Source organism: Anomalospiza imberbis, chromosome 1 (genome assembly GCF_031753505.1).
Source record: "Anomalospiza imberbis isolate Cuckoo-Finch-1a 21T00152 chromosome 1, ASM3175350v1, whole genome shotgun sequence".
NCBI lineage: Eukaryota > Metazoa > Chordata > Aves > Passeriformes > Viduidae > Anomalospiza > Anomalospiza imberbis.
Window position 1 is genome coordinate 146,801,568 of NC_089681.1, and position 8,321 is coordinate 146,809,888.

Genomic DNA, 8,321 nt, shown 5'->3' on the forward strand with positions numbered 1-8,321 from the left:
CCCTCATGTGTTTTGGATTCCAGTCTAAATCTGGACACCGGTAGTTTTGTAGTTGATGCTGACCTTGAAACAGGACACGTGGGTGTCTCTGAGCACACCTGGCTGCAGGGTCCGAGCAGCTGAAAGCCCTTCAGGAGCAGAAGTGTTAACTACAGCCACCCCCAGCCTGTTTTACTTCCATTTGTCTCACCCAGCAAGGCCCTGTTCCTTTTGTCCAAGAGATCTTTCTGTTCCGGTTTCTACCCCAAAAAAATCCAAATCAGAGGTTTTGAGACCCCATCAGGGCTGTTTTGGGGGAAATTCAGTTTGAGGTGACTTCACATTGGCTTCACCCCTGCCCTGGGCTTCTGTTGTAAGTGCAGATCCTCCACTGAACATTTTGCAGGCTGTATTTGTAAGGCCTGTTACAAGGGCACCCTGCTGTTGGGCAGGCAGGAGAGTGGCTGGCACTCAGGTGATGGGTTTTTAAAATAATATCGCTCAGAAGTGGTGAGATAGGCAGTAAAATCCATACAGGGAGCAAGAGAGGTGGGGAACACATCTGTGTGCAGCCATGAATTCTGGTTGGCAATGTCTGTCTTTCCTGGCTCCAACCAGAAGCTTTTTTCCCCTTCCTTTTACCTCTTTTTCTGTCCTCTCTAACAGCCCATAAATTATCTGTTAGAAAAAGAAAAAGCTTTTTTTTCCTGCAGTGCTTTGTCTCCCCCTCAAATTCCTGCCACATGTTGGGACTCTTACCCTTTCTGCAGTGAGAGCTGGTGATATCAGAGGCAGAGGACTGTGACCTTTAAGTGTGAAAAAGTCACAGGAGGAGATAAGTTATAAGAAGGTTCCTGCATGAAATAATTCAGTGACAAGGTGTTTTGAGGGACAAAATAACTACTAATGTCCAGGCTGTAATTCCACAGCCGAATATCTCCAAATAAAATGATAAACTAAAAAAATGGCTTTAAGACTTAAAGATTTATTTTGCTATCTGAGCCCTGTGCTCTCCCAGTGTACACAGGGATATAAGGGCCTGAAACAATCCTGAATTGCTGCAATGTTTGAAAGGCCTGTTCTATGGAAAAGTGAAAATACAGCCAGTGAAGGAGAGAGGATAGATGGTATATGGCAATAATATGTTGTAAATGAGACTGAAATAATTTGTTTAATTGTTGCATTTTGCCTATGCTAAAAGCAGTGCATTATATCTCTCCAAATTTCACTAACACTGAAGAAACACGTGGACCTGCACATGACCAGGTCTCCAGCGAGCCAGAAGACTAAGACAGTCCTGTGGATAACTTTGGGTTTGGAATTCTATCAGCTCTTCTGGCTACATCCTCTGTCCAGACTTCAGAGCCAGATTCTTCACACTGGCAACCTGGATCAAAGGCAGAGGGAATGTTTCAAATTTACATGGGCTTAGGTGGGAGGAAGATCAGAGCAGACTCGTGACATGGCCAGTGATAGGACGTGAGGACATGGAATGAAGCTGTGCCAGGGTGAGTTCAGTTTGGACATTACGACAAGGTTCCTCACAGAGAACGTGGGAAGTGGTCACAGCACCAAATCTGCCCGAATTCACAGAATGGTGCTCTTAGTCATGGGGTTAATTTTAGGTGGTCCTGCCAGGAGCAGGGAGTTGGAATGAGTGATCCTTATGGATCCCTTCCAGCTTGAGGTGTTCCATGATTCTACATTTTAGAAGTCCATCAAAATGGAGCTGTAGCTGAACAAAGAGAGAAGGTATTGCTGTCTGATCACCACGAAGGGGAATGGTGTCCTCTGGTCTTGGGGGTTATTTTAGAAGGTGCAGAATCAGGAAGCACATCAGTAAGGATTTTGTAATGTCCTCATAATGATGAAGGATAAGCTTTGATTTATTCACAAAATCAAAAGGATGAAGAAGCTTTTGTGTTTAGGAGGAAATAGGAGGAAAAAAATCAGTGTTGAGCTCCTGCATTTGCTCAGGTTTTGTGGCTAAACCTCTTTTCAGAAAGCCTTGAAAAGAAAAGATGGAAATTACGTTGGCTGGTCATGTGCTGGAGGCCCCTCACATGTCTGGGTGAGAAGGTTTTCCAGAACAGGCAGATCTCATCCTGAATGATGTGTCTTGGGCTGAGTCCTGGTGTGTTAAAACAGAGCTGTTGTCTGCAGATCTTAACAGGAAACTGCTCATTTTTGACAAATTAATGTCACATAACAGAAACACAAAAATACCTGTGCTGTGCCAAGCCAGAGCTCAGTCTTGCCCACTGTCTCCTTGAGCAAGGGCAGGGTGGGCAGACAGGAGCAGTGCCCTGTGACATCCCAGCAAACTCTCAGTGCTTGGCAGTCCCTGGAGGAACTTTCATTCATTGTCACATTTTGAAACCACCAAAAACTCCCAGAATATCTAGAGCATCCCCTGGTCCAAGCTCCAAAGCTGCAGTGCACAGACACTGCAGAATATCTCATTTTATTTCCATCCCACATGCCATTTGCTGGTTTATTTGACACCTCCCTAGTCCTTGGATCAGAAGAGACAGAGTCTTCTTCCCTATTCATTTTTTCCAAGCCAGTCATGATTTTATACCCCTCTATCACATCCTCCTTCACTTTATCTGTCCTCTATTAAATCCATCTCCACACAAGAGCTGTTCCATACCTTTGATCCTGCCTGTCACCCTTCTCTGCACCAGCTCAGCAGCATCTTTTGGGCAAGGAGGAGATGGGAACCTGGTGAAGACTCACCCCGCATTTATGGAGCAGCAATGCCTAAAAGTTGTTTTGCTGCTCAAGACATTCAGCTGACATTTTCTTAGAATACCTGTTTCACCTCCCAGATTTCTTTCCTACATTGCAGCTGTTTCTCCAAAATAGAGGGGTTTTGCCCACCTCTGTCTGGAATTAGCTGTGTGGTGGTGGCACAAGCCAGATTCCCAGCTCAGCTGTGAAGAGGATTAGAGACTTCAAAACTTCAAGTCACACGAAAAAAGCAGCACCCATGGGGGGAAATCAATGTCTCTGTGTTTTCTCTGGATACAAAAAACATGTAAATCGCTGATTAAAACCACTGCTGCTAGCAGATATCAGGGGTGTGGATGAGAAAAAAGCAAGTAACTCTAAGTAGACCTTTACTCCAGAGCTGTGTAGGTGGGAACTAGGCATAATGGGAACTAGGCATGATGGGCCCTGGTTTCTGCCCTCCTGCCAAAAAACTTGGGGCATTTATTGTTATTTTTAACTTGTTCGATGAGGAGGACTTCCAGAAATAGTGCCTAACTCCAGAGTCTTCACAGGGTTTCTCTAGTGCAACTACTGCCTGGAATTCAAACTGTGGGGGGAAGCCCCAGTGCCAAACATGCTTCACCACCCTGCAGACTGTGCAGGATTGAAAAAACAACAACTTCACAGAGAAAATGCTTTCCCTTCCCACAGGACACCAGTTACCAGAAACCTCCAGGACTGTCAGCAGTTGGTAGCTGGAGCAGCTGAAGTCTTCTCTGAGTTTTTTGCAAGCTCTGTAAGAATTATAAAATCCTTAAGTTATGCAAATAAATCTCTTCCCTATATGTTGCTTGAACTTAATTGGGTGATGAAAATATTGTAAGTTTGTGCTTCTGCAGCATCTTTCATGCAAAGATATCAGAAGTGCTTCATAAACATTCACTAATTAAGCCATTAAACTGTACAACACCCCACTGAGTTTGGAAGGATTTATAGGGATGTGTACAGTAAGAAGATTAAGTTTTACTCGTAGTAGTTTGGGAGAGGTTTTGACTGAAAAATGGAAAAATAAACCCAGAAATTATTTTTCTATAGAAGTGACTTAAACATCTAATATATTAGGATAACATCAGCAAATTGGAGACAGGCAGGTTGTGGGTGTGTAGTCTTGAGACCACTCTGGGAGGTTTCTCCACATTTTCCCTATCCTGCACATTGAAGAAAAGAAGGCACAGCTCGATGTCAACCCCCTCAAGTTTAAAACAGCCCCTGCCCACTGGCGCTGCAAAGTGCCTACGCTTTGAAAAACAGAGGTGCCCACATGGAAGGCCTCTGGCACCTTTCCCACATCCATCATATTAAACACATCCGTGCTGGAGAAATATATATCTATCTATATATCTATATCTATATCTATCTATATCTATATCATCTATATCTATATCTATATCTATATCTATCTAATCTATATCTAATCTATATCTATATCATCTAATCTATATCTATCTATATCTATGTACTCCTAAGCTGATGGTGATGCATATATTCACCCCTAACTTGGATCTGACAGCCTGGATGGGAGCAGAAGGGAGGATGGGGCTGTCACCTCCTGACTTCTGGCTCCAGGAGGATGAGGAGTGCCTGGGTCTGGGGAGGGGAGAGATCCCCCACTTTCCCACAGGATGCCACAAGAGCAGCAGTGCTGGGTATCAACAGCCAGCACGGTGTCAGCAGACCCCACTCAACAGCTCAGGCTGAGCTTTTGGGTTCTCAGCCACTTCAGTATCACCCCATGGCACGAAAGCTGTTGGGTATCGCCTCTGCCTGTCATCTGCTCTGAGCCAGGGTGTCGGGGCTGATGGCCGGGGGACTTTGGAAAGTTTTTCAGCTCACAGATAAACAGCAGCAAACGTTCTCAGGACAACACATTCTGGAGCCCCAATCTTATCAGGGCACTTAGGACGCAGCCTGTATACACGTTTCAGGCCAGACAGAGCGCACAAACAGCCATGAAGAGCACGTTGGAGGCTGCAGGTTTTTCTTGCTGCTTCTTTCTTTGTCTTGCCATCCTGCTCTAACAGGGAATGCTCTGCAGGGCTGTCAGAAGAGTGCTGAATAAAGCCAGCTTTGCAGAGATTGATGCCAAACCTTGTATTGCTGAGTGCTTTTACAGCAAAAAAACTCAGCCAGTTGTCTCACGGGGGTGGTGGTAGAGAAAAGCAACTCAGGTCATCCACTCAAATTGTGAGGGGGGAATGTGAGACAGTTCTGAGTCCTGTGCTCCCTGCACACAGCTTAAAGGGTGCATTGCATGGCATTTGGGGAAGGAGTTTATTGCACTGCTGGACTGCAGACCCCATTCACTTTGCATTGCCCAGAAGAGGGTAAACCAGGCTGGCAGTGCAAGTCTGGCCATGGGGCTTCTCTTATGGTTTGACTTTGTCAAAGCAAGCTCAAACCTGCCTGCACTGAATATTATAAACTTGGCCTCAGTCCTTGCTGTACATTCATGAGTGCTTGTGCATTTGTAAAAAATCATCCCACTGCTGTAACTCGGAGAGCTCAAAAACACCAGAGACCAAAATAAGCTCTTATTAAAAAAAGAAATATTTCAACAAGTCTCTTCTCATGGCTTTTGTTTGAGTACAGTCAGGGAGTTAAAACTGAAATACAGGCATTGCAATTTGGGCTTGGGAGAATCAATATGTTTCACACCTACATGTATGGTGTTACCTAAAACTCCTCCTCCTCCTCCTTCCTGTCTCTGCCTGGAGTCTTTGCTGCTGCTCAGTTCCTGCTGGCAGATCCCTGTGATCTTCCTCCACCAAAACAAGCTCCCCCACTGAATTCCTTCCAGCCAAGGGATGTGATGGATGTGAGCCCACGCATCAGCTCCAGCTTCACGTTAAAGTCAGATGTGAACTGCAGGTGAACTCCCACATATGGTGAGAGATGATGCCTGACGTCAGATTCCTGCTTTCCACGCTCTTTTCTGCAGCTTGGACATGACAGGTCTGTTTAATTATGCCCCCACCTCCTCTGCCAGTTCAAGACAGAGCTGTGGTCAAGATCAGACTGAGCAGGGAACGTTATTGGCCTTTGACAGCAACCAACCTTGAAAATAGAGACTAAGGCTACTTGTTTGCAAGCAGAGGGGACAAGATTGCGAGGGGTAAAGGGTTCATCTTCCCATAGCATCTCAAACCTTCTTCCCAGCATTGTTTCCCCTAAATGCAGATGTAATTTTTGGTGAGTGTTTGTAATTTTGGTGCTGCAAACACTTTCTCTGAGCCTGCTTTGCTGCTGCTTGCAACCAGTGTTTGCCAAGCTCTTCTTGGGGCATCTGTGTGATATGGTGAAGGACCCAGTGGCTGAATGAAAGCTGAAAAATGAATGGTCTGAAGAGTCATGAGAGCTAAAATATTGCACTTTGGGCTGATTTTTGTGTTATTCTGCTTGATTTGGAGTGGGGCATGATGGCACAATCCCTGCAGCAGTGCTGTGATGTTCCTGGGTATCAAAGGTGTTTCTGGGGATGTGTCTCTGTAACCAGAAAACCAAGCATAAAACATCATTAATTTTATCATCAGTTTAGTTTAGCTATGATTTTCTCTTTTCTTTCCTTCATCACTTATATTATGGTATTTTAAAATTCCCAGGTCCTTTTATCCTAACTGAAGCAATCTCCATTCCTACCGGCCACTACAAGCTAAGAATCAGGTTCTGCCACAACCTGTTCCTCAGTACCAAACATGAGGTTAGACATGGGTACAAAAGAACATAACTCACTTTTCCTTACACCTGCCTAGTCTCTTCACAGCACACCTGTATAAACCTGTATTGTCATCTTACATAAATCAGTTTAATCCTGGTGTATTTTTAGCCCTTCTGTCTCCTACTTTTTCATACTTCCCTGTCCATCATCTACCCTCTCTTCTGCCTATTGAATGTTTGCAGAAATCCATACGTGCCAGAAAGTCTCCAAAGTCACAAGGGCTCTCTTTTTCTATGGCCAAGGACACTTCTGGGGTCCTGTGGTCCACAGCCTCCTCTGACTGGGGGTGGAAGGGCAATCTGGGGCTTATCTGGGCTCACATTATGTTCACAGACAGCAAGAGAAGAATACAGGGATTTGAAACTTTTCCTTCTGTTAAAAATTTCCTTAAACAAGCAGTTGCTGAGGGAGGTGGGGTTGTTTGGCCTGGAGAAAAAGAGGTTCAGGGGGGACCTAATCATGCCCTAAGCCTCCCTGAAAGGAGTTATAGTGAGATGGTTGTGTGTCTCTTTCCTCACCCAGTTAACAAGTGACAGGATGAGAGGAAATGGCCTCAAGTTGCACCAGGGGAGGTTTAGATTAGACATTAGGAATTTTTTTTTCACAGAAGGAATTGTAAAGCATTAGTACAGATTCCCCAGGGGAGTGCTGGAGTCACCATCCCTGGAAGTGTTCAAAAATGTGTAGCTACAACACTTGAGAACATGGTTTAATGGTGAGCTTGGTGGTTGGACTTGATGGCCTTAAAGGTAATTTCTGACATTAACAGTTCTAATATTCTATGGTTCTAAGAGGTCACAGTTTCCTTTCATCACCAGAGAGATGGATATGCTCTTGCAGTGGGTTTTTCACATCATTTTGTATTGCTTATTTTTGGTTTTTATCTTACCAAGGATCTTGCACCAGGATCAGAGAGCTGAACACCCACACTGAGGTTTTTTTATAAGGTCACTTGACATCTTCATTCCAAGCATCTGGTATTATCTTGTATGAGAATGCACTTAAGATAAACATCTGTCTGAGGCTTATCTGGGCTCAGATTATGTTCACAGACAGCAAGAGAAGAATACAGGGATTTAAAACTTTTCCTTCTGTTAAAAAATTGGTTAAACTTTACATAATCTGAAAAAGCAGAACGACAAACTTAATTCAACATCCAAAGAAGTAGTTTAAGAAATGTCCTGCTAGGGTATGAGCCGACCTTTTCCCAAATAACAGAATGCCAGTGGCTTCTGTCACAGGCCCTCTTGAAAATGCCAGTCAGGTGTTTTTCTGCCATCTCTCCCCAAAACTCCCATAGGAGCTGGTTTTCTCAAGGCCTGATTGTGCTTGTCCTTGCAAAAACCCTGAAGGGAACAGAGAAGAAATCATTCCTACTTTACCTGCTGGGAGGTGGGACCTGGAAGAATAAATCTGGAATTTTGAAGCCCCAGTGGAGCAGTTTAGCTGGGCAGATAACAAACTCTGGGCATGAAGTACACAGGTGTAGACCCTCCTGTTTTTGGACATGACCACGTGGACAGGCTGTCCTTGTGGTGACGGTGGTGAATTGTCACTTCAAGGACGAGGAGCAGACATTGAGTCTGTGGCTGTGTCTGTGGTTTCTCTAAGAGCACAACAGGGTGGACAGAGCCAGGGTGAGACTCTTCTGCCAAGAGACCTCATCTGAACTATTGCTCCAGGCTGTCTTTAAGTTAATGGAGAGAAATAGGTGTCTCAGGAGAGTGATCCATCTTCTCCTGATACGGCTGTCCATGGGGAATTGCTCTCTGAAATTGCCTGGTTCTACTGACTTCCAGTGGAGCTGAGAGATTCTGTCTCTGAGTGAAACCTCATTTTAGGTGAGAAAGTC

The 8,321-nt window shown here is 44.7% G+C and overlaps 1 long non-coding RNA gene across 1 annotated transcript; it reads right to left on the minus strand.

Annotated features, from left to right (window-relative positions):
• Positions 1-6,079: 6,079 nt before the first annotated feature.
• On the minus strand, positions 6,080-8,054 carry LOC137485287 (uncharacterized). Its single transcript, XR_011005269.1, has 2 exons — positions 7,359-8,054; positions 6,080-6,237 (listed from the first exon to the last, which is right to left on the minus strand). It is a non-coding gene; the product is annotated as an uncharacterized lncRNA (long non-coding RNA).
• Between the last annotated feature and the right edge of the window lie 267 nt (positions 8,055-8,321).